Source organism: Ascaphus truei, chromosome 19, assembly GCF_040206685.1.
Source record: "Ascaphus truei isolate aAscTru1 chromosome 19, aAscTru1.hap1, whole genome shotgun sequence".
NCBI lineage: Eukaryota > Metazoa > Chordata > Amphibia > Anura > Ascaphidae > Ascaphus > Ascaphus truei.
Genome location: NC_134501.1, coordinates 3,433,548 through 3,460,636, shown reverse-complemented (window position 1 = coordinate 3,460,636; position 27,089 = coordinate 3,433,548). Strand labels below are relative to the sequence as shown.

General features: G+C 46.7%; 1 protein-coding gene and 1 long non-coding RNA gene across 8 annotated transcripts in view; both read right to left on the bottom strand.

Annotated features, from left to right (window-relative positions):
- ZNF536 (zinc finger protein 536) overlaps nt 1-27,089 on the bottom strand; it is a 422,190-nt gene that overhangs the window by 219,334 nt on the left and 175,767 nt on the right. The gene's annotated exons all lie outside the window — the stretch shown is intronic.
- LOC142470207 (uncharacterized) lies at nt 9,496-14,906 on the bottom strand. The gene is made up of 3 exons (XR_012789220.1): nt 14,681-14,906; nt 12,489-12,789; nt 9,496-9,715 (listed from the first exon to the last, which is right to left on the bottom strand). It is a non-coding gene; the product is annotated as an uncharacterized LOC142470207 (long non-coding RNA).

The window sequence follows — 27,089 nt, the reverse complement described above, 5'->3', positions numbered from 1 at the left end:
GTAGTTAAGGACAAGTAGCCAGAAGACTAGCCGTGCAATTGTGAGGACAAACAGCAGGAGACCAGGGACTAACTGAAGGTCCTCAGGGGACTAAGGTCCCCCTCACCTCAAAATAAATCCAAGCTTGGAGGAGGTCATCTCTTGAGAACCCTGAGCTCCTACAGCAAGTTCTCAGGTTGAAGCCTGAGGATCACCTGTTGTTGTTTTTTTGCGCTAAGAAATTATTGTTGCTGTGAAATTGCTGTTACTATTGGACTGTGCAATAAAGAACTTCATTTTAATCTAAGTCCCTGGCGCCCTTTTTGCTTTCTAAGGCTAAGGCCCCGCTCCCAGAGTCAGCGCGCCCGCACTGCAGACAGGCGGTGCGCTGACATACACAGACCGCGATATGCGGTCTGTAGGGAGCAGGAGGTGGGCGGGAGTGGGAGGTTTGACAGGGAGGGGGGGCGTGGCTTGAGCGGAGGGACCCGCTACTCTCCCCCCCCTCCCTCCACGGACTCGGGCTGGAGCTGCTGATGGTAAGCAACACACACACAAACAAACACACACAGGCACTCATATACACACACACACACACACAGGCACTCATATACACACACACACACACACAGGCACACACATACACACACACACACAGGCACACACATACACACACACACAGACAGAGGCAGGCACTCACGCACTCAGGCACACACACACACAGACACAGACAGGCACTCACGCACTCAGACACATACACACACAGACAGAGGCAGGCACTCACGCACTCAGACACACACACACACAGACAGAGGCACGCACTCAGGCACACACACACACACAGACAGACACTCACGCTGCTTTCACTCCACACTCCTCCAGGCTCCCCGAAGCCTCTCCACCTCCCGAAGCCTCCCCTCCCCATTGGCTCACAGTCACACCACGTGATGCGTCAACGCTAGGGATCACCATTTTCTTGTGTCCCATAGCGGCTGACGCGCCACAGCGTGTAGTAAGCTGTGCAGCCAGGGGGGACCGGGACCGGCTCGGGAGGATTCCCCTGCTGGTGGGGAACTCGCGTGTGGCCGCCCGCGCCACCGAGCGCAGCGGGACCGAGGCCTAAGTCTCCCTCTCGCTGCCACAATGTCACGGTCACAGAGAGAAGCCAGCAGTGCAGGAGCACAATCCTTCTGGAGTGACCGATTGCTTGCCAGCTCCAAACAGGTTGAACTACACCAACGAGAGCAACGAGATAAATTGTGCTAGTAATATTTAGCACATTTCACTCATTTATGCAAAAATAAGAGAGTACTTGATTGGTAAGCAATGTAAACGGGACTTTATTATAAAGGCTAATTTTAAAAGGTCACGATGCATTTGTTAAAGAAACTGTCCGAGCGGCATTTAAAAAATGTAATATATGCAGCCTTTGAGTACATTTATTGAAAACTAATTACCCCAAGCAGCAGATGGATTAATTCTCCTGTGATCGATCAGCAAAGATCCTGCTCTGCAGGGTTCACTAAATGGCGGCCTTTCAGTTTCAATCATTCTTTCAGTCAATATAACTCAGCAGCTACAATGTATTCTTAGGCTGGGTCCATGGTGACCGCACACTCGCGTCCGTGCGAGTGATGTCACCCGCGTTTTAGCGGCAGCGTTTTGTGGCCAGGCTAGACGCGAGGCGGAGGCGTGTTGGGGGGCTTGTCTGTGACATCACAGAGCTGGTTCGCCTTCATTGGGAGAAACGCTCTGTGCGCCCCATCGCACTGGCGCATGCGCACGCGGTCTATGGGCGTGATCATTGCCTTAAAGGCACTCCTCCATGTGGTCTCGCCGACCATGAACCCAGCCTTATATTACTAAGGTAACATTATCTATTGTTGTAGTTTGCAGCTCAAACTGCTGGGAACATTGGAAAGCAAACAGGAAAGTGTTAGGCCGTGCGTATAGTGCTGTCGATGGCGACCGCGACACAGGCTAAAGTTATATTTCTCCGGGCGGCGGCGCAGGTTTCCGGCCATTTGATTTGTTCAAGGGCCGTCACATGAGGCGACAGCCCTTGAAAAATCAAATTTTGCCAGCTACCAGTTTTCGCGACGGCGCTCCGTCGCATTGTCGCCGTCGCGCTTACTTTTAGCGCACGCGGCGGCGTGCCCCATGTCTCCAAACTATAGCCTAGCTGGCCCCTTGGGTCACTAGGGGGTTAATATTGAGAAATATTGCTGATTTTTTTCACTATGCTTATTTCTTGGAGGGTGGGGGAGGGGTGTTTTTTGCCAACCCCTGTGATGCTGCTGGAGGGGACTGCAAGGTATTTATTTAATACATTACCAAATAGTAGTAACGTTTGGAAAATGCGGATTTGTGGAATTAATGAAGGAAATTGCGACAGATCTAGAGAAGACGACTACTCTATTATCTCCCGCACCTGCATGAAAATGAAGTCAGAGCGCAAGGCTATCATGCATATATCATTCTGGACTGGTTGCGAAATCTTAAAAAATATCACTCGGTGACAATTTTTCCTAAAGCTAAATATTATAAGCAATTACAGAACCTTAAATGAATCCCGGCCGAAGTGTTTTACTGAGGTCCACAGGAGCTGGCGCTGTTAAACTCAGGGGCTCTGTATGAAACGGCTCCGTGACAGCAATATGTATAATATTTTGATGAATGTTGTCCAAAAATTGGTCTGTTTTGCACCACAGCAAAATTTCCCAAAAAGGAATATAATTTTTCTCCCAACATCAACTGTTTTCTTGTCACCAGTAGCTCAGTAGAGATGAACCAAGAATAGCAGTACAGTACCCCAAAGGAAAACTAATAATTCCAGAGTACGTATAATAAAGATTTCCAGAATATGTATACCGAAGAATTCCAGAATACGGATAGCGAAGAATTCCAGAATACGGATACCGAAGAATTCCAGAATACGGATAGCGAAGAATTCCAGAATATGAATACCGAAGAATTCCAGAATATGAATACCGAAGAATTCCAGAATATGAATACCGAAGAATTCCAGAATATGAATACCGAAGAATTCCAGAATATGAATACCGAAGAATTCCAGAATATGAATACCGAAGAATTCCAGAATACGTATAGCGAAGAATTCCAGAATATGTATACCGAAGAATTCCAGAATACGTATAGCGAAGAATTCCAGAATATGAATACCAAAGAATTCCAGAATATTTATACTAAAGAATTCCAAAATACGTATACCGAAGGATTCCAGAGTATGTATACCGAAGAATTCCAGAATACGGATAGCGAAGAATTCCAGAATATGTATACCGAAGAATTCCAGAATATGTATACCGAAGGATTCCAGATAGCGATGAATTTTGCAATGAGGTTCTAGAAAAAAATGTAATGTTACGGAAACAATAATTCCATTGGGATATTCTACTACAAAATTCTAATACTGTATGTGCTTTAAAATAATTTCAGCTTTCATTTCATGATATCTAGTAATTACAAAGACATATTTAGTAGGAAAGAAAAATGTAATTATTATAATTAGAATTAATTTGTAGTGTTGTGAAATGCGTGCCTTCTACCACTCACCGTGTACTCATTGCAGACGTAGTACAAATAACATGTGAAGTTAGACATTCTGGATACCAACATTTTGGTCGCTATTTTTTAAGGGATTAAAGGGGCGTCACATGGGGCACATGGGGCACCTACTCATTTACACCCCCCCCTGTATATGAATCAGGGGTCCATGGAGCTGAACTGCGTTAATTTCAGCTCCTGGGACATCCTGGTTTCTAAGATACTTACAGAGGGAAAGTGTCACCAACATCTACTCCAGGGGAAACAAAATGGAGGTTTAAATCCTCCGCAGGCAAATAGGAAGCGGTGACATCATCCATCATGGCTTACAACTGTCCCGTATGACGAGGTGGATTTAAACCTCCATGTAGCACCTTCTCCAATAATTATCCATTTTGTTTTGACAGTGTACCCAGAACTGTACATTTCGTGGTACAATGAACCTCCATTAAAAAGAAACGTGGTAAGGCACCGTATGACCTACTTAGGCGATGCGCACTTGAATATTTTCATCATCCTGTAACTCCCTTCTCCCCCTTTCTACTACAGTTTCCATTTAAATAAATTAGTATCCCAAAGATATTCACCAGTACAATTTCAGTTTTTATCAGTGTATAAAATGGCTGAAATTTTCACTCAAAGGCTGTAATGATTTGCTGCAAATATATGTTGGGTACACAAGTTTGTGAGTATTCTTAATAGATGATCCGCCCTGGCATACACTTCCGAGACAGTATCGCCGAAGTAAAGGGGGTCATTTGTATACATTGGTCTCCCAGCTACAGAACTGTCGTGCTGGGATATACAAGGTGTCCAAACATTTAATCAGCTTACTCACAAAACGAGTAAACCGTTCCCTTTAATGGGCTGTAACCAGTGCCGGATTTACGCACAATGCTTCGTCCCCGGTGGTCGCGGCTGTGCGTGACCGCGTGCGCACAGCACTCCAAGTACAGGCCTCTATGGGGCAGGCTCCAGTAGGCGTGTGCGATCGCGCACAAAGTGCAATGGCGCGACCACTGGAAGGGAAGACAAGAATTTAGTCTTCCGTATGGCGACGCGATCACATGGTTGGCGGGCAACCAATAGAAGTGCAGCTAGTGTAGACCATCATGGCTGCGCCCCCCATCATGGCTGTTTTTTCCCCGTCATGGCCGTGCTCTCCCTCTGTCCGTCATGGCCATGCTCCCGTCATGGCCACTCCCCTGCGCAACCTACCACTAGACTGCAGATCGTGGCTTTTACCTGTGCGCGCGCCACCAGGCACTCTGATGCGCATGTAGCCGTGGCCACTGGGGACTCTGCAGCTTAGGCCAGTGGTTTCCAAACTTAAATTGGTTAAGGAACCATATTATTGTGAGATTCTGAGGAACCCCAACCCTCTCTAATAGCGCGTCTGAGATCAGATGCATTGTAAGGAACCCCAACCCTCTCTAATACTGCGTCTGAGATCAGCTGTATTGTAAGGAACCCCAATCCTCTATAATAGCGCGTCTAAGATCAGATGGATTGTAAGGAAATGACCTGAAAATTGCAGGGAACCCCTCTTAAGGTGGCCCGGGCAACTCAAGGGTTCCTAGGAACCCCTGTTGAAAAACACTGGCTCAGGACCTCAAAATATGAATGCATTTCAAGTTTTAAAATGGGATGATAAATAAAGAAGATATGTGAAAAAAAGAAGATTCTCAATAAATATGGACATTTTCATTCAAATATGACCCTAAGCATCCTGTCCATCGAAAGTGATAACTTTGTAGCTTCTCATTTGAAGACGTCGTCAGTGACTTTGCTCTCCAAAAACCCCGAAAGAAACTGTTTTACTATTAAAATGAATGTGATGTGCAAACACTGCTCAGTTTAGCTTAACACCGGCATCTTTATTCTGTACAGTATATAACAATGCTAGCATAACGCCTTCATTCATTGCAGTTTCATGTTTATATTTTCAATGTTTCCTTCTCATTTTTCGGGCCTCTTAAACTTAACATTGCTTAGAGCAGGGGGGCGCAAACTTTTTCCCCTGCGCCCCCTGCCGGATGTCCTCCTCTCCGCGTGCCCCCCTCCCTTCTCCTCCTTACCTTGATTCCCGGCGTCTGGACGCCGCGTTGCAATGGCGACGCGTCTTAAGATGCGGCTGAATCAAGGTAAGTATTGTTTACAGAGGCTCTGCAGCTCCCCTAGCACTTAATGTAAGTGCCTTCGGGAAGCGCACAGGGCCTCTGTAAACCCTGCGCCCCCCCCACCACGCCGGTAATCTTGCGCCCCCCAGTTTGCGCACCGCTTGCTTAGAGAGCCTCAGGTCAAAGTCCGGCCAAGGCTACAATGTAAATATAATCTATGTAATTCAGAGTTTTATAGATATCTTCAATGGCAACACTTTACTTCAGTAAATTCAGTCGGCGCCCTTTCTCTCTGGCCCTTGTGGCTTTTGAACACCTCCCAAAGAGGTAAAGAATTTGACATCTCAACTAAATAAACTTTTAGCACCTGCACGCAAAATGTATGTATGTGTCTCTGTGGGAGGCAGCTTGAACACGGGGTTTGGGAAGACATCTGGCTGCAACTAAATGTTTGATTGGTACATTATAAAATAGAATTTCTATGAAACCCTTTACCAGTGGTACAGTACAGTATATGGCGCCTGCGAAATTGCATTCTATGTAATGTGTTGGAGGGGATGTGGACTTGACCAAAACTCGCTCCACTATTGGACCAAGTGTTTATTCATTGAATAAATTCCATCTTCAAAGCACAAATCCCCAGAGAGCCACCGCTTGGCGATAAAAAGGACCTTAAGCTAGTCTCATATAATTCTAGCAGCTAGATGTTCAGTTGCAGGGGTGCGCAAACTGGGGGGCGCAAGATTTTCTGTGTGGGGGCGGTGCTTACAGAGGCGCTCTTCCCCAAAGCATTTAAATTAAATGCCAGTGGACCGCGCGAGGCCTCTTTAAGTTCTCTTACCTTGTCTCCGACGGCGCGGCGCCATGGCCACATGACCCCACAGCGTCAAATGACGCCAGAGACAAGTTAAGGGGGGAGGGGGAAGAAAAGTGGGAGAGAGCAGGCAGGGGGGCGCAGGGGGAAAAGTTTGCACACCCCTTCTCTATTGCATTCAAATTGGAAATCACCAGCTCCACCGTCATTTATGCAAATAGGAAAATGTTGCAAATACTCTAACATAAAATTTGTATAGAAAAACTTGCCCCAAACGGCACCTTCGTGTGGGCAATATAGTTGTCAATTACAGCAGGAGCTTCCCAAGTCACTCCCCACAATGCTTTGCATGCACAGAGGTGCAGTTTGGGGCCTTACTAAGCGTGTGTTCCCCCCTCAGCATACTGTACTGACTGGGACCGGTCACACAGCTTTATTAGCAATGGTCTGAGCAAGCAATCAGATTTAGTGATAGGGCTTTGCCAAACAAATATTTTCTATCAAAGGGTGAGCAGTGTAAAAGCGCTGGGACCCGCTGCGGTAGAGAATACCTTACTAAAAGGTCTGTGCTCCTCTAGGTCCCATTACCTTAGCTCCCCCCTCACACCTTGACATTGGGAAATTAAAAATGGGAATACAGTGCATTCTTCCTCAGGCTCTGTCATTATTACTTAGAGATATGTACTGACCTCACGTTTTGGTTCTAAAAATGTGTTTTTTCTTGTTTTGATTTTGTTATTGCCAAAAGTCAGTGATTGGTTTTTGAATTATGGGGAATGTTACAGAGGAAAAAATCATAAGTTAATGTAACCTGGAGCTGTTTTTGCTCCCTATTTAATTATTTATTTAATTTACAATCTATTTAGCAAAATAAATTCTTTCAAAAATCCAATATAGTTTTTTTATATCTGTTTCCCAGTCTGGCAAAGGACTTGACTAGTTAGAAGGACCGTTAAGAACAGGATGTTGGAGATGAAGCACATGTACAGTAGGATACTGTTTCCAAGTAAGGCAAGACAAGAAAACTACTGGTTTGAAGGAGAAGACAAATTAGAAAGTCAAATATGTTAAGGAGGTAAATTAAAATATATAATTACCAACACAGATAAGGGTGTTGTAGTTGTTGTTCTACCCAACTACTGATTGACCAGTATATACCAGTAGAGAGGACACAGGTCAGGCGGTGGTACAAAATCAATTGAATGAATAATACCCAGTCCCAGATAACCAAACCCAAGTGGAACTGGACTTAAACTGATTGACTGAAACAGGTTGGGTGGTGGGTGGCATGTCTTTGCTCAATACCTACACCATCCTATATACAAGTCTAGTGTCATATATAATTAAAATATAATTAATTAAAAACATTTGTGTATTTCTCCTTGGTCTTCTGTGGTGAAAGGTGCAACGTGCTCGAGACACACACTCTCCATGCTGTTTCCTCCTCTCCTTGGTCCCACCCCCATGCTCCTGACACCTTCTCCTGATTGGCTCCTGCAGGGTAATGTAGCCAATCAGGATGGAGGAAGCTTCCCAGCCCTGCTCTCTCCCGCTCAGGGAAATCCCGCAGGTCATTATGTCCAAAGAGGTAATACCGATATAAACATACATGTCCAGTATTACCTCTAATTTTTACTCAACAGTGTCTACATACAGAACAGTGTGGTTCAATACCGGACACCTGGCACCCCTACACACACACCACTACCATCCCTTTCCCTGCTAACATTGACCCCAAAATAGAGGCTGGGGCAGCGAGCGGGAAACACAAATAAGGTTTTGCCTCGTTTTTCGGTTTGGGCCCAGCACGCAGATCTGAGACACGGGCTAAATTTTGCTTGGATTGCAACAACTCAGGCTCGCTCATTCCTATAAAATTCCGTCTGTTTTATATCGTCCCCTCAGTATGCGACTCATATATTTGTATTGTATCATCAAACACTGCATGTTTATCTCTGGTAACCTCTCCTTCTCGCTTTTCATTCCTTCTCACCCTGCCTTGTTTGAGTTCCCTTGAGTTTTTCTTCCTCTCCCCCCTCATTTCCTTCTTTCTTTGTCCCCTCTTTTTTCGCTATTGGTGTTTTTACCCATTATATTGTATACAAATAATTTAAAAAAAAGTAATTTAAAAAATGTCCAGTGGACTACCTAAGAATGGAGTCCAGTTTGTGTTTTGAACTCTATTCTCAGTGCATTCCAGTTCTCAAAGGTCCAGCATTTCTACCAAAAACATAGACTTGAAACAAAGAACTGGGGCAGAATCTCTTGCTGACATGGAGTTAGGTTGGCGAGTACTGCAGACATCACCAGCACGCAGAGTCTGAAAGACCTCGTTTACATTTCATCTTGCCTGCTACAAATAGGAAAAGAATGGAAGAAACATCATGCACCGTGAGATAACGCTGCTCTTGCAAATGATCACAGGAGGTACTGTAGTTAGGAGATATGTCTTACACATTGATAAAAGAATGAAGCTAAATATTGTTCTAAGGATTCTAAGCACGCCATATAAGTATTATGTTATTACATACACATTTCAAAAGGTTAAGCTCTAATGTACCTGACATCGGTAGAACCTAAAATAACCCATTCAAGAGAAAAGTAAGAAATAATTGTTGTTTTCTATCTCCCTTTTTCCCTTCCGTTATATTGCTGTAATGATTTTGCATAACAGATTGAAGAAAGTGCTGTTGTGACAGGTGGTAGAATTCAGCTAGTAAGCACAGAGACAGGGTTCAATTTAGTTTGTGAATCCTTTAATTGTTGTGCAGCTAATTAAAGAAGGTTCTTTACACTCGCAAGTGTTTACCGCTGCTAGTATGCATACATGAAAAATTAAATTGTGCCTTCAAGGGCTGAGAACTATAGAAAAATCAGAGCGGAGGCTGAAACATGCTTCCCAGACCCAAATAGCTGCTTTTCACAATTGGAATTTGTAAAACTTTTTGCTAAGCAAATATAGAGCTAATTAGAAGTGTTCGTTGGACCAATTAACATTTAAATAAATAAGCCATATTGCACATTTCACAGTCTTTATTTAATGATGCTCCTTAACTCGTTGGAAAAATTCCTTTAAGTCTAAAAAAAAAAAACATGTCATAAAATGAAAGACGGAAATAACAGCAGAACAGTATATTTTAGTACTTTTGTCTCTTTGCCTTGAAGTTTTTAGTAAAACCTGAGACCTGTTATTGGCAGCTTTTTCTCTTCATCTTGTCAAGTTGTCTTTCCATCTCTTTGAATAAAACAGTAAATACATATTTGATTACTATTTAATCTTGTCTGTGTTGTTCCTTCGCTAAACTAATGGGTTGGATTCTTTTAGACTGATAGACCCTATGCAGATAATGTGGACATTCTCCCCTTTACCCTAAATATTAAACATGCTAATAATATACTGTAGATATATATATATATATATGAGTAGATTAGAATCGGGACAGTGTTTGGGGACATTTATAGAGACAGAGATACATACATACATACATTGCAATAATGTATTTTTATAATCATGTTAATATTAAGATATATATTTTTAAACATATGCTATATGACTATGTAATGGTATACAAGGTTATTGAAATATATATATACTAGCTGATATACCCGGCGTTGCCCGGGATTGCAGGGGCGGGGTGCGTGAAGGGCGGGGTGAGAAGGGGGGGTGCGTGAAGGGCGGGGTGGGTGCGGGGGGTGAAGGACGGGGTGGGTGCGGGAGGTGAAGGGCAGGGAGGGGGTGGGGGGCGAAGGGCAAAGGGTGGGGGGGCAAAGGGCAGGAGGAGGGGGGCCAAGGGCAGGGGTAGGGGGGGCGAAGGGCAGGGGGTGGGGGGCGAAGGGCAGGGGTGGGCGTGGGGGGCGAAGGGCAGGGGGTGGGGGGCAAAGGGAAGGGGGTGAAGGGCAGGGGGTGGGGGGCGAAGGGCAGGGGGTGAAAGGCAGGAGTAGGGGGTGGGGGGTGAAGGGCAGGGGTAGGGGGTGGGGGGTGAAGGGCAGGGGTAGGGGGTGGGGGATGAAGGGCAGGGGTAGGGGGTGGGGGGTGAAGGGCAGGGGTAGGGGGTGAAGGGCAGGGGTAGGTGGTTAAGGGTAGGGGTAGGGGGGTGAAGGGCAGGCGTGGGGGGTGAAGGGCAGGGGTAGGGGGGTGAAGGGCAGGGGGGTGAAGGGCAGGGGTACGGGGGGTGAAGGGCAAGGGTAGGGGGGGTGAAGTGCAGGGGTAGGGGGTGTGAAGGGCAGGGGTAGGGGGGTGAAGGGCAGGGGTAGGAGGGGTGAAGGGCAGGGGGTGGGGGGTGAAGGGCAGGGGGTGGGGGGGAAGGGTGAAGGGCAGGGGGTGGGGGGTGAAGGGCAGGGGGGGGGGGTGAAGGGCAGGGGGTGGGGGGGTGAAGGGCAGGGGTAGGGGGGATGAAGGGCAGGGGTAGGGGGAGTGAAGGGCAGGGGTAGGTGGGTGAAGGGCAGGGGTAGGGGGGTGAAGGGCAGGGGTAGGGGGGGTGAAGGGCAGGGGTAGGGGGGGTGAAGGGCAGGGATAGGGGGGGTGAAGGGCAGGGGTAGGGGGGGCAGGGGTAGGGGGGCGGCACGGGTTGGTGAAGGGCAGGGGTGAAGGGCAGGCGTGGGGGGTGAAGGGCACGGGTAGGGGGGGTGAAGTGCAGGGGTAGGGGGGGTGAAGGGCAGGGGTATGGGGGGTGAAGGGCAGGGGTAGGGGGGGTGAAGGGCAGGGGTAGGGGGTGGGGTGAAGGGCAGTGGTAGGGGGGATGAAGGGCAGGGGTAGGGGGGATGAAGGGCAGGGGTGGGGGGGTGAAGGGCAGGGGTAGAGAGGGGGGTGAAGGGCAGGGGTGGGGGGGTGAAGGGCAGGGGTAGGGGGGATGAAGGGCAGGGGTAGGGTGGGGTGAAGGGCAGGGGTGGTGAAGGGCAGGGGTAGGGGTGAAAGTGAGGCACAAATTGTTGGCAGGAGTAAAATGTCCCTCTCCACACACACACACATCCGACGGGAGTGAGAGGTGGTGGAGAGTGGGACTGGCGCAGATCCGAGGAGGCTGCTTGGCCCCCCAGCAGCCGGGGAGGTAGCGCCGAAGAGGTAAGGGAGCGCCGGGGAGGTAAGTGAGCGCTGGCGGCTGGGTTAGGAGGGCCGTGCCGCGCTTCCCCTCCGTCCGGGAGCCGGTTGAGAGCGAGGGGGAAGGAGCCTGAAGTTGGCGGCTGTGGCAGGAGGGCCGCGCCGCGCTTCCCCTCCGTCCGGGAGCTGGTGCAGGGCGGCGCACATGATGGGGGGGGGGGGGGAACAGAGGGAGAGAGAGCGTGAGAGAGAGTGTGTGTGTCCCCTTTGGCCCGTCACTCCGCCTCAGGCCAATGAGAGGTGTGCGGGGGCGGGCTGGCAGGCCAAGGGAGCCATCTCATTGGCCTGAGGCGGAGTGACGGGCCAAAGGTCCAATGTGATTGCCCCTAGGGACAGGGAGACACAGGACAGACAGACAGGCATACAACGGTTTGAGAAATATATATATAGATGGATATATAATTATTTTATAACCAACTGGAAAAAATCCTTTTTGATAGATTGACACATGTTCAAAAAGTCTTCCTTTGCCTCAATTTAATGCCAAAAATGCAGTGTTTGCACTTGATACATCTCCTATTGCAGGCCTGCACAACTCCAGTCCTCGAGGGCTGCAAACAGGCCAGGTTTTCAGGATATCCCTTCCTCAGCACAGCTGCCTCAATTAGTAGCTCAGTATGACTGAGCCACTAATTGAGCAAGCTGTGCTGAAGTAGGGATATCCTGAAAACCTGGCCTGTTTGTGGCCCTCGAGGACTGGAGCTGTGCAGGCCTGCTATTGCAATGTTATTAAAGTATCTACTGACTGGGGTAAACCTGTAAGATCATCGCGCACTGAGTGCTAAGAGGAGCAGCCTTGTTTAAATATTCTTCAATACAGATGTATCAGACTTACACTAGCACTTACAATTTCACAATATATTATAGTAATCATCAAATCGATCATTCTCTGGAATCTGTATATATGTACCATCCAATGTGGACGGTCAGATGGTCGAACGTCCTCTGTATGAGGCTTTGGCCGAGTCAGCGCCTACACTGAAGCCCTGGTGGCCATCTTGCTTCCTGGCCATTTCTGTCCTCACTTCCGCCCACACTGAAGCAGCAGTGGCCATATTGATTACGGTCATGCTGCCTACAAAAATGCAGGACTTACGCCTGAAAGTTGCCAAAGCATGGTTTCTTGTTTGTTCATGTTAGACACCAGTGGTCCTGTTTGCACCCTGCCTTGAATCCACGAAGTTTTGGCAAAGCAATGGCGCTCAGCAGTGCTGTGGATATATGGAAAGGAAGGGAGCATACACTGGGTTTTAATGCATTCAGTTTGTGTCTGTACTCAGCCTAAAAAAGGGGGCGCTAAGGTTACCCTGAAGGTCGGGGTAGGTTGCCCAAAGACACCCTCCCCTACCTCATTGGGCTAGCCCTAGGTCAGGTACTCAGTGTTCAGAGCCTCCAGAGTCTCCCTGCCAACGCGTGCTGCTGTGTAAGGTAAGAGGTCCAACAGTAGAGAGTGTGCAGCGCACAGCGATGAAGACAAAGAGCAGGTCTGGCAAAAAAACTTTCTTTATTGGGAAGTCATAAAAAGGAGGGATACAAACCTTCTACGCGTTTCAAGAACAATAAAGTGCTAGGCACGAAACGCGTAGAAGGGTTGTATCCCTCCTTTTTATGACTTCCCAATAAAGAAAGTTTTTTTGCCAGACCTGCTCTTTGTCTTCATCGCTGTGCGCTGCACACTCTCTACTGCCTTGAATCCAGCCTGTGACCCCTACATTGCTATACTCAGGACTAGGGTTGTGCGATATACTGGTATGATAGTAATATCATGATAACATCTCACGGTATGCCGATGTATGAGATGAGTCATCCCAATATTACTGTGGGGGATGGGGGGGGGGGGGAGAGGAAGATATTTGAACTTTCCTTGCTGTGACTGGAGCTGCAGGCTATCATTTCTCTTACTTCCAGCCATGCTTCCCACTGGAGGGAGGGGGAGGAGCGACTGGCAGCTCCGGTGTGAGGGAGCATGAGAGCAGTTACAGGTTAAAAAAAAACCTCAGACTCCTTAACCCTTTCATTCCACCTCTCCCCTGAGACTCCTCCACCCCCCTTCTGACCGTACCCCCTACCACCTCGGAACTCTTACTTCTCTTTGGCTCTCAACTGCCAGCGTGCTTCCCCCCACATGCCTCACCTTTCTCTTTAACGCCTCTGACCTTTTATTAACCCTTTCACTACCAGAGGCAGCAAGGCATTGCAAGGAAATTTAATATAAATTCCCCCTGTAACAAAAGGATTAATCCCTTCATTTCCAAACCCTTTCCATGTCTGCCTTTTCTCCCCTTCACTGCTTCCATCCTCCTCACCCATCCCCTCCTCATCCAATCACTTATTTCTTTTTACTAGAACATTTTCAGGATTTAAAAAATATATATATATATATATATTTTTTTTTAAATCCTGAAAATGTTCTAGTAAAAAGAAATAAGTGATATATATATATATTATATATATATATATATATATATATATATATATATATATATATAGCTCAACCCCATTATAGCGTGATCCGCTACAACACGGATCCGCCTATAACCCAGTGTGAGCATGGCTCCCATTTTTTTTAAAGCCAAGGTTTTTTCCCCCCAAAGCTTTATTGCTAACGGACGGACACACATGCACTACATACATGAGGCAGAGGCCACAGCATTGGAAAGTGTTAAATACCTGTGGTTTCATTTGGCCCCCTCTTCCCCTGTGTGGGGGTGCCACCGGGTTCCCTGATCGTGGCGGCCATGTTTTTCTCTCTACTATTCAATGCTTTATTGCTACCGACACATGGAGACAGACACCCCCTCCCTCTGCGCGATGGCTGACCCATGGTGTCGGATCCCCAGCACCCTGCTCTGGGTAAGTCATGCGTGGGGGTGCGGCGGCCATTTTTAAAAAACAATTTGCGGTTATAACGCGATCGTATTGGGTGGCCCCCAAGCACTGCGTTATAACGGGGTTCAGCGCTCTCTCTCTCTCTCTTATATATATATTGCGATTTATGTATCATCGCAATACATTGATTGATATAGTGGGAGTTTTTCTGTTATCATCCAACCCTATTCAGGACTCTGTCTCGTGGTTCAGGTAGGTGATTTGATATCCTACCTCAGCTCTGTGGATCCGCTTCTCGTCTTGAGACAAGCAGCGTTACACTGGCAGTAGAATCCATGCCATGCAAAAGGAAGTGATGTCGCACTCAGAGGGGTGCCAGGTGGCTTCTCCAAAAATAATGGACACAATGGTGAAAGGTGCGACGTGCTTGACACATACACCTCTCACTGCTCCATGAGCCTTGACCCCAAACCTTGACTCCTGACACCTCCTCCTGATTGGCTGCTGTTGGGTACTGCAGCCAATCAGGATGGAGGAAGCTGTCGAGCATCCTTGCAGCGTGCCCTGCTCTCTCCCTGCTTGGGGAAATCCTGCAGCCCCCCAAGCCGGTCAGGTCCAATGTCCAGAGGGGTAATCCCGGTATACACATAAACACCCAGAGAGGTAATCCCGGTATACACATACACACCCAGAGAGGTAATACCGGTATACACATACATGTCTAGTAGTACCTTCTCATTTTTTGCTGGACAGTGTCCAAATGCAGGACAGTCCAGTTAAATACTGGCCTCCGGGGAACTCGGACTCAGGGGAACACAAGACTTCGAATGGCAAATGCAAATGGCAGTTCTCCCGTCCTCCTACGCGTTTCATTATATCTCATAACCGCAAAGCATGGCGCCACCACTTGCGCAATATTTGTTGCAAAATTGAATGCAGCTCGCAAACGCTGACGCTAACGCATGCATCATTTTACTCATCGCCTTAACAGGAGCAATAACGTCTGCTACATGTGTATGAAGATGGCAGAACTAGAGGACATAGTTACCACTGCAAGACCTGAGAGGAAATGTATACAGTGCAAACATGACATAAAGTAGCGAGATGGGGATATATAAGAAATATAACTCCACTCAACCATTCTATGTGGAGTTAAAATCTTCCCAAACAGGGGGGTTGACTGAGAAATTGGACACAATCCAGGAAAATTAGGGCAATTTCCTAGATGACCTTCGTGTTTCTGCCGATCAGCACTTATAAAGCGTGCTGTGATGAGGTTTCCTCCTTGTTTGCCTGTGTTGCCTGAGCTAACGCTAATTGAACCATTAGGTGATTTACTAAAAGAAAAACGGCTGTTTGTTTGGGCATATTCCCTATTTTGCCATGCTGCAGCAATTAAAAATGCAGAGTTGTAAATCCTTAGGTACTTTATATAGTTTCACACCTTTATGATGTCTTTTTGTTCAGTTTTTTGCCTGCCACCTCTAAGATAGTCTTAGGAGTTCACTTTGTTATAGTCATAAGTATAATTCTATTACTGTATATCAGTATATGTAAAGAGCTTAATCTGACTGTACTGCTAAATATTGGACTAGCTGTAATTGAATAGTATTAGGTGAAAGTAAGGGTGTGTGTGTGTTTGTGTGTGTGTATTATATATATATATATATATATATATATATATATATATATATATATACCGGTATTACCTCTCTGGGCGTGTATGTGTATACCGGTATTACCTCTCTGGGCGTGTATGTGTATACCGGTATTATCTCTCTGGGCGTGTATGTGTATACCGGTATTACCTCTCTGGGCATGTATGTGTATACCGGTATTACCTCTCTGGGCGTGTATGTGTATACCGGTATAACCTCTCTGGGCATGTATGTGTATACCGGTATTACCTCTCTGGGCGTGTATGTGTATACCGGTATTACCTCTCCGGCCGTGTATGTGTATTACCTCTCTGGGCGTGTATGTGTATACCGGTATTACCTCTCTGGGCGTGTATGTGTATACCGGTATTACCTCTCTGGGCGTGTATGTGTATACCGGTATTACCTCTCTGGGCGTGTATGTGTATACCGCTATTACCTCTCTAGGCTTAGTGACCTGACCAGCTTGGGGGGCCGCGGGATTTCCCAGAACAGGGAGAGTACAGGGCTGTTGCTAGGGGGCTGGGCAGCTTCGTCCATCCTGATTGGCTGCATTACCCAGCAGCAGCAGCCAATCAAGACAAGGTATCCGGAGCCTGGGGTGGGGCCAAGGAGAGAAGGAAACAGCATGGAGAATGGAGGTACATGTGTGCCTCGAGCGCATCTTTCACTATTGTGGCCAATATTTTTGGAAAGGCCACCTGGCATCCCTAGTCATACGTATGTAAGTTATATCCAAATGTTCACATACAGTTAATATAATATATACAACATGATGATTGCAAACTGTTAAAAGAAAAGAATACACTAACATCTATATATATTCGGTTTGATTTATTAACATTGACCACACAGCCTACTGTATTTAATAATATGCCTTGTGCTCTACTACATACCAGTACAGTATCATTATATGCCACAAATACAACGAGGGCTGCATTTACCAGGCTGTTTGAAAATGTGATGCAAGCCAGTGCACTTTCCTGTTACAAAACACGCCTTGGCTAAACGTGTTAACGCTAAAACTCCCTCTAAGGCAGGGATGGGCAACGCCAGCCCTCAAGGGCCACAAACAGGTAAGGTTTTCAGGATATCCCTGCTTCAGCACAGGTGGCTCAGTCATCAAAGATTGAGCCACCTGTGCGGAAGCAGGGATATCCTGAAAACCTTACCTCTTGGTGGCCCTTGAGGACTGGAGTTACCCACCCCAGCCCTAAGTAGGTAGCCCCCAAGGTGTGTACTGAGAACGAGCCAATGATTCTCACGTTAGGGTGACCGGGTCCCCTCCCCATTCAGGTGTATGTCCCTTTCTGGATTGGAGACATTACAGTATTTTTAGAATAAATAACAACGCAGGCAGAATCTGTTGTGTTTAAGCGCTGCTCATATTAACTGTAAGTGAAGCATAAAACTAATTGAGGTGAAGGAATATCTTTGAAGTCAATCAACACATTATCTGCATGTCATTTCCGAGGCCTATTTTTATCACATATTGTGTATTCTGTTTGCATGTAAGGCACCCCAGCTCGCAGGGATCCAGCAAATAAACATGCCCTGGTTTACATAATACCGTGTTTGCGCACCAACTCCCAGCAGGCAACGCTGAACCCACACGGAAAACATGCGAACATGGCTCTGATTATCCACGTCCATTTAGCAGGACATTGCACAACATTACAGACGCTCGTACTACTGAATTGGGTATTCTGTTATAATAGTACTGCATCAGTAATAGTAATCAAACAGAAGTACTTCTCCAGTGAAAGAGTAGTGGATCCATTGAGCACAACCTTGGAAGAGGTAGGGGAGATCAGGGGCAAAGCCCGGGGGCCCGTGCTTTTGGGGGGCCCACTCTTTCCCCCTCCCCCTGTCAGCGGCCTGAGATACAGGAAGGAAGCACAAAGGGAAATCCCTTCCTCTGCAGGTGGGCGGGGCCTGGGTCAGGGGGCGGGGCCTGAGATACAGGAAGGAAGCACAAAGGGAAATCACTTCCTCTGCAGGTGGGCGGGGCCTGGGTCAGGGGGCGGGGCCTGAGATACAGGAAGGAAGCACAGAGGGAAATCACTTCCTCTGCAGGTGGGCGGGGCCTGGGTCAGGGGGCGGGGCCTGGGTCAGGGGGCGGGGCCTGGGTCAGGGGGCGGGGCCTGAGATACAGGAAGGAAGCATAAAGGGAAATCACTTCCTCTGCAGGTGGGCGGGGCCTGGGTCAGGGGGCGTGGCCTGAGATACAGGAAGGAAGCACAGAGGGAAATCACTTCCTCTGCAGGTGGGCGGGGCCTGGGTCAGGGGGCGGGGCCTGAGATACAGGAAGGAAGCACAGAGGGAAATCACTTCCTCTGCAGGTGGGCGGGGCCTGGGTCAGGGGGCGGGGCCTGAGATACAGGAAGGAAGCATAAAGGGAAATCACTTCCTCTGCAGGTGGGCGGGGCCTGGGTCAGGGGGCGGGGCCTGAGATACAGGAAGGAAGCACAGAGGGAAATCACTTCCTCTGCAGGTGGGCGGGGCCTGGGTCAGGGGGCGGGGCCTGGGTCAGGGGGCGGGGCCTGAGATACAGGAAGGAAGCATAAAGGGAAATCCCTTCCTCTGCAGGTGGGCGGGGCCTGGGTCAGGGGGCGGGGCCTGAGATACAGGAAGGAAGCACAGAGGGAAATACCTTCCTCTGCAGGTGGGCGGGGCCTGGGTCAGGGGGCGGGGCCTGAAATACAGGAAGGAAGCACAGAGGGAAATCACTTCCTCTGCAGGTGGGCGGGGCCTGGGTCAGGGGGCGGGGCCTGAGATACAGGAAGGAAGCACAGAGGGAAATCCCTTCCTCTGCAGGTGGGCGGGGCCTGGGTCAGGGGGCGGGGCCTGAGATACAGGAAGGAAGCACAGAGGGAAATCTCTTCCTCTGCAGGTGGGCGGGGCCTGGGACAGGGGGCGGGGCCTGATATACCGGAAGGAAGCACAGAGGGAAATCCCTTCCTCTGCAGGTGGGCGGGGCCTGGGTCAGGGGGCGGGTACTGAGATACAGGAAGGAAGCACAGGGGGAAATCCCTTGCTCTGCAGGTGGGCGGGGCCTGGGTCAGGGGGCGGGGCCTGGGTCAGGGGGCGGGGCCTGAGATACAGGAAGGAAGCACAGAGGGAAATCCCTTCCTCTGCAGGTGGGCGGGGCCTGGGTCAGGGGGCGGGGCCTGAGATACAGGAAGGAAGCACAGAGGGAAATCTCTTCCTCTGCAGGTGGGCGGGGCCTGGGACAGGGGGCGGGGCCTGATATACCGGAAGGAAGCACAGAGGGAAATCCCTTCCTCTGCAGGTGGGCGGGGCCTGGGTCAGGGGGCGGGTACTGAGATACAGGAAGGAAACACAGGGGGAAATCCCTTGCTCTGCAGGTGGGCGGGGCATAGTTATGGGGTGGAGCATCAAGTAGAGCAGCGTGGGGCTGTAGCCTGAGACAGGCTGGGAAAAGTGAGAGGGAGGGGAGGGGCCTCAGTTAGTGGGCGGGGTTCGAGCTGCAGCCTGAGCGACAAGCTGGGAAAGGTGAGGGAAGGGGCGGGGCCTTGGTCAGTGGGCGGGGCTGCAGCCTGAGCGACAAGCTGGGAAAGGTGAGGGAAGGGGCGGGGCCTCGGTCAGTGGGCGGGGCTGCAGCCTGAGCGACAAGCTGGGAAAGGTGAGGGAAGGGGCGGGGCCTCGGTCAGTGGGCGGGGCTGCAGCCTGAGGGACAAGCTGGGAAAGGTGAGGGGGAGGGGAAGGGTTAAATCACAGGGGTAAAAACAGATGAAAGGGAAGAAGACAGAAAAGAAGAGACACAAAGAGAAAATGAGAGAAATACATGAGGGGGGTAAAGAGACATGAGGGGAAGAAAGAGAGAGACATGAGGGGGAGAAGAGAGACATGAGGGGAAGAAAGAGAGAGACATGAGTGGGAGAAGAGAGACATGAGGAGAAGAAAAAGAGAGAGACATGAGGGGGAGAAAAGAGAGAGACATGGGGGGAGAAAAGAGAGAGAGAAAGGGGGAGAAAAGAGAGACATGAGGGGGAGAAAAGAGAGAAAGAAAGGGGGAGAAAAGAGAGCGACACGAGGGGGAGACGAGAGACATGGGGGGAAAGAGAGACAAAAGGGGAGAAAAGAGACATGAGAGAGAGCTGATAATGATGAGAGGGAGAGAGTTGATGATGATGAGGGGGAGAGCTGATAATGATGAGGGGGAGAGAGCTGATGATGATGAGGGGGAGAGAGCTGATGATGATGAGGGGGAGAGAGCTGATGATGATGAGGGGGAGAGAGCTGATGATGATGAAGGGGAGAGAGATGATAATGATGAGGGGGGAGAGCTGATGATGATGAGGGGGGAGAGCTGATGATGATGAGGGGGAGAGAGCTGATGAGGGGGAGAGAGCTGATGAGAGGGAGATAGCTGATGAGGGGGGGAGAGCTCATGAAGGGGAGAGAGCTGATGATGATGTCGGTCTGCCTTTATTTGTATGTCATGCTGTTTATGTAATTGATGTGACTCTGTAACCCCTTTGTACCACACTACAGAATATGTTGGTGCTTTACAAATAAACAATAATAATACTGTTCCCCTGCTTCTTCCTGTATTATAGGTACGTAGGGATGTATGTGTGTAGATCTGTAGCTTTTTCACAGGGAATCCGGGAAAGGAATATAGCTAACTCTGAAATGATATATAGCACATCTGCACTAGATTTACAGGATCTGCATTTATAAAGTTAATAAACTCAACCAATCAGTATCACCTACAACACAGAGCGGAGCAACACAATTTCCCAAACACGGGAAGGAAAATGTTGCATTATTTTGGTATTTCATAATAAACCTATATTTAGTTTCAAATCAACACTCCATTTCTTGTAATCATTTGAAATTATTTAAATATAGTGTAGATGTTTGGTATGAAAAAATAGTGCATTTCTAAAATGTACGGTGGTAATAAAGAATTGCATGAATAAATGTATATATTTGCAAATGAATGTGAATATTTATGTTGCAAGCAACACAAGGAATTGGACACATGTAGAGGCATCCATACAACATTAATAAGTGGTGCAAATTACATAACTATGAATTTAAATATTAAAATCTACTTTCTTGTTATTGTTACTCTCACTATACATGTTTGTTAAGCCTCACTCACTGGAAGAGAGTTTCATACATTCTGAAAATCATTTGTCTTTCCGACATCAATGTAGACACATTCATTTAAGTGAGAACGTCTCTGTTATAATCAAATTTTAATCAAAATAATAAAAGCACATGCAAGTAAATGTGTGTGTGTATGTGTATGTGTGCATATATACACACACACACACATACACAGTGATGATGACAATCCAATAGACAAATTATTATTTTGCAAACTGAAATATTCCCAAGCTGCTTTTACTGGTAGGCGTGTTTTAAGCATAACGCTCCCTGAATCTGTAGCTTTCTTCTTTGAAGAATTTGCATATGAATGTTTATGTATCATGGGATTTAGTAAACAAAATAAAATACCTTTATGCTATTGTTTTATTTTGCAGATAGCATTAATGTATATTTCTCTTACAGAGGGAAATCAGATGTTGCTTTATGATGTTTTCTGATATACTCTTTAAGTCTTGCTTATTAACCCATGAATGTGTTGCTGGCCTCTTTAGTTCTACAGAGGGTAGGTAGAAGTTCATCTTCAGAATGCCCCACACTTGATATTTATTATGTGGCAGTATAAAACAATACTCAGCATGGTTTAATACTCTTAGCTTTAGCCATGTTCTTCTGTCAACATTGCTCCCCCAGGGCGCGGAACTGCAGTCTGCCCTGTGCCCGCTCCCAATGGCAGGCCAATAATGGTACATTGCTCCCCCAGGGTGCAGAACTGCAGTCTGCCCTGTGCCGCTCCCAATGGCAGGCCAATAATGGTACATTGCAGCCCAAATGCTGTCCCCACCTCCCAGTTCTGTCCGTCACAACCGGCTTCACTGCGACTTCCTCCAGACTTCATAAAGACAGTGACTTCTATTTCCTCCAACGGACGCACAGCGGTGATATGTCAATCACCGCCACGGTCTACAATTGCTCACCCCATGATCCCTTGCTAAAGGTAGAGAGAGCAACAAATATGAAGCACAAACATGGCACCCCTGTGCCTATACAAAATGGTGACAGTGAGATTTAAAAATTGCTTGTGTGAAAATAAATTTGATACAACTCCTATGGTAGCTGCGGCTTTCAGATCATGGTTTTTTACCTCCGTTCAAAAGTGTTATTTTTTGGTAGTTCTGAGGCGCAATCTCTCCAAGGTTTATATATATATAAAATAAACAAATCACAACAGCGTAACTCTGTCAAAATAACTAATCTGTGTGGTAACGGTTAGCGCATAAACTCACATGTGCCATTTGATAATCAAACTGTTTAGGGTTCTTCTACAGTATATCTGCAAACTTCTTCTAATCTTATCTCCTCAAAGAGATCAAAACAAGAGAAATTGTGTGTCTGTTTACTTAACAGACACGCACATGGAGATAAAACGCACTCCAATAAAACAGACTTGGGTGTTAACCAGTAAAACCGCACCGAGCCTCAGGTATCCGGCTGCTCGGTTGAGCTACGGTTATTGGTTGGGAGGGCGCCGTGTCACTACATTAAGAATGACCGACTGAGTACAAGAGCCCCTGAGGAAGCCGATAGTTCAGTGAAACGCGTTGGCATATTGACTTTTGTGGAACAAGCAGGATACAATACAAGACACGAGCTGCCATTTTGGAAATTCTGTTAGGTCCGGGGGTGAAGCAAGTCGAGGGAGCTTGGTGCGCAAGTGGGTCCCAGGCAGTGAGATCGGTTAAGTATCCATGCGTTACCTAAGCTGGCAATCGTTTGCTGCTCCCGTTATAAATCTGTAAAAATCCTCATTGTGTTCCTAACCTAATAACAGCCTTTCAGTTTCAATCAATCCTTCAGTCAGTGTAGCTCAGCAGCTACTATTCGGTATATACTATATATGTATTCTGATATTACAAAGATAACATTATCTATTGTTACAATTTACAGCTCAAACTGTTGGGAACATTTACAACAAATTATCACAAGCAGGAAAGTGTTGCAAAAATCTTGCACTGCTGGGGAGGTGGGCTTAAACCTGCCATAGAAATCAAAGGATGCTTTAAAACTCATTAAAAAAATGTAATTAAGAGTTGAATTAAAAAAAAAATCACTATTATCTAAAATTACAGAACTGATTTTTTTTTAAACCATATAAGATTTTAACACCATGTTATTTGAAATTAACTCAAGGTCTCATGGAAAGCGATACAGTTTTTTTCCCCCTTGATAAATCTGGTTCTGGTTTTCTTTGCACCTGTTTTGCAGCTCGGAGACCAAGACTCCTAATTCCCTTTTTTAAGAAAGTGGCTTTTCCCGATATGGTCACTGAGCATTCTGTCTTTGGGGCATCAGCATCAAGTCCCGATTTGAGTTATCACATCCTTGCCGACGTTAACTCCCATTCAAGTCAATGGAAGTTAACGCCGGAACTGGTGTAATAACCCAGTATTAACACTTGATGCATGTGCCCCCTTGAGCCTAATACTTTTGGTATTGCTTACCTTACGGCTAGGTTTTTACTATCTACAAAATGGCCAATATCTCCTGAACCTGGAGAACGCCTGCAAGTAAGACAGAGGGATTTGCTGCACAACAAGACTCCCGTATATAAACAAAAAAGTATTACAAAAATATATTGAATAGCGCCAACATCAAAGTTTAGCAGGGAATGCAATACAAACGTGTTACTTTCATTCCAGAGAGATACTCCGCATAATTGTACAGCAGCATGTATTTTCTTGGGAATGAAGCTGATGAGTTAATGTTTTAATGTCTTACTACCCTTCACCTCGCTAAATCATTCAGCCACCACCGGTGAAGACTATTACAGGCAGGGAGCTTAATCCGATGCCAACAGCAATGCCACTCAATTAACCCTCTGGCATAGCACAGAGCACTATATGAATGGTTGCTTCCCTATCAACATACCTTAGTACATCATCCTTGTCAGACATTATGCCATGCACAGCAATGGATCCAAAATGGCTCCTCTAGTAATGTCTCCTAGACGACAATAAAGGTTATCACAAAGCGTTGGCTAAATATTCTCCTTTTATGCTTCACAGGAAGAAACAATGCCCTTTCCCATCCAGCACACAACAGTCATGTGGAGGGGAGTTCGCAAACATGATCTACCGGGCACCCTAATCCACAGTGCAAAATAATACAAAGGGATTTATCATCTTTCCATGTTTCTTGGCAAAAATCTTTCACATAAGTGTAACCATGTATCCTTTTGGGTACTAATCTGCCCTGCCTAACACATAAACCGTGGTACCAGTGCAGGCAGTGTTAGGGTTAATCTGGGTTTTCCCCTGCAGTAAGCAGCTGCCTTGAGTGACAGGGGGGCTGGGTCTAGGGCCTGTGTGCTGCCCTATCAGGGGATCAGACCTAAGATCTTCCCCCTGGGTACAAAAGGAGCTGCAGAGCCTAAATGTAGTGGTTCTGGTAGTGTTCCTAGAGCGTGCAGTGTTTTGGAGAGACCTTCTCCCTCAGGGGAGTGGTATACCACCCCTTATTCTGCCAGGGAATAAGGGAGCTAAGGATAGACCCTTGGTGCCTCAAGCTCCCTGGGTTGAGTCCAGAGACCCTTGGAAGAAGTGTACATGTTGTATGCTGTTGAACAATAAAGATCAGTTCCTGTTTTATACTCCTGCCTGAGAGTGCAGTTCATCAGGGGGAGTACCGTAGGGTTTTCCTGCAGGGACTGCACCCAGTTCTGCTCGGGCGTGCGGGGATTGGAGGCGCTGCACCAAGTAAAGAACTGAGGAGAACCCTAAAGCCTGTCCTGTTCGTCCCCACTACCACCGGCAGACATTCAGTATCCTGTAAGCCTAGCAGGTGAGCAGCACAAGAACACTAGATAGTGTATATGTATATATATTTATATATTGCATACCTGTCTAAGACATGTGAATATGCTCACAAGTGATCTTTTTGTGTATATATATATGTAATATATATATATATATATATATATATATATATATATATATATATATATACAGCTCAACCCTGTTATAGCGCGATCCACTACTACGCAGATCCGCATATAACGCGGTCTGAGTGTGGCTCCTGATTTAAAAACATCTGCAAATTTTATTTTTTAAGCGAAATGGCCGCCACACGAGGACTTAGGCTGTGCTTATAGTGTCAGCGACGTCAAAACAAATGCATTGCTGCCGTTGTGTGCGCGATGGTTGGAAGTCATCTCAATTTGATTTTTCCAGCGACCGTAGCCGTCGCTATAAGCGTAGCCTTACCCGGCATCTGCAGCTCTCTCCTTCCTTCATCAGGCTGCATTCATCTCCAAGGTTTTTTTTTTTTTACTAACATTCAACGCTTTATTGCTAACGGACACACACACACACACACACACACACACACACACACACACACACACACACACACACACACACACACACACACACACACACACACACACACACACACACACTACACTAATAATTTTAGCATACCATGCAAGAATAGAACCCATGACCCTTAATACACTGCTTTACCTGCTGCACCATAGGATTGCTGTGATGTCATTGACTCTATTATCAAACTTAACTTCTACTGCACAGTACTGCTAAGTTTGATAATTGTGTCAATGAAATCACACCAATGCTATGGTGTAGCAGGTAGTTATAACGCGGTCTCATTATGTGGACACAGAACACCGCGTTATAATGGGGTTCAGCTGTGTATATAAATACATATATGAAATAGGTGCCAAATAGATATATACACACACATTTCTCTTCTATTTATTTTGCTCCCCATGCCCCCACATCCACAACCATCCTGTTACATTTTTTAATATATACAGATGCTCTGACTCCCAACGCAGGGATTGCACCTTTAGGCCATAACATGACAGTGCTGCGAGTTGATAGCGGTGTTCATACCATAACCGCGTGCATATGATGCAGCACTCCACGCTTGTGTAGACCATAAAAGATATTCACTTCAAAGTCAATGTTTCTGTGTTACTTTTACACCTTCATCAGCACCTGGAAACACCGAGACACCGAAACACAGAAATACCGAAACACTCGAATTTCAAATAAAGAAGATGTTTTATAGACTGGTGTATTATACAGTATGTAAACTACAGAATATCTACAGATGGACACCTGTAAGACACCTAGGGATTGTTCCCTCTATCGGAACAGGGGGACTATATAATATTTACGACAGTTCTGGGCATTTCATCGCATTTTCCGCATGATAAACTGCTCCAGCACTGCAGCTCCAGGTTAAAAAACATTTTTTCCCCTTTTTTATTGGCAACAAAGTTACATAATTGATGTACATGCTTGCAGAATAGGAGAATAAAGACATCGGTATGTAATTTGTGCATCCGCAACTGCGTACGGAATCCCGCAAAGAAGCATTATAGTAATGTAGCATTACGCTTGGGCTACAGTTGGGGTTGGGCTTGGTGTAGGATTAGGGTTTTAAAATATAGCCCTAGGCCAACCACAACATTGTGTTAACTCTGTACACTAATCATTCTCAATAGATACTCCCTGTAAGCATTTGTTGCTACGCAAATCGCTGTCCATAATATGGCTTCTATAGAGAAATTAGATTCCACCGCACAGAGTACATTAAATAAAAATACAACATGTCTGCAACCCTGTCTTTCCAGCCAGGGATTCTGGGTAATGACATGCAAATGAGCACAGTAGAAGTAAAGAGTGACACACTATGCTCATTTGCATGTCCTTTCCCAGAATCCCTGGCTGCAGTGGAAGCACTGTTTGCAAAGAGATAACAGGGAAAGACAGGGTTGCAGACCTGTCTGAGCCATGTGAATGCACCACAAGTGGTATTTTTACTTACTGTACATAAATAAAAACAAAATACAGAAAGAGTTTTTTTTAAAGAAACGACGGCACTGCCCACGGATATAAAACAATGAAATGAGTTAGGGT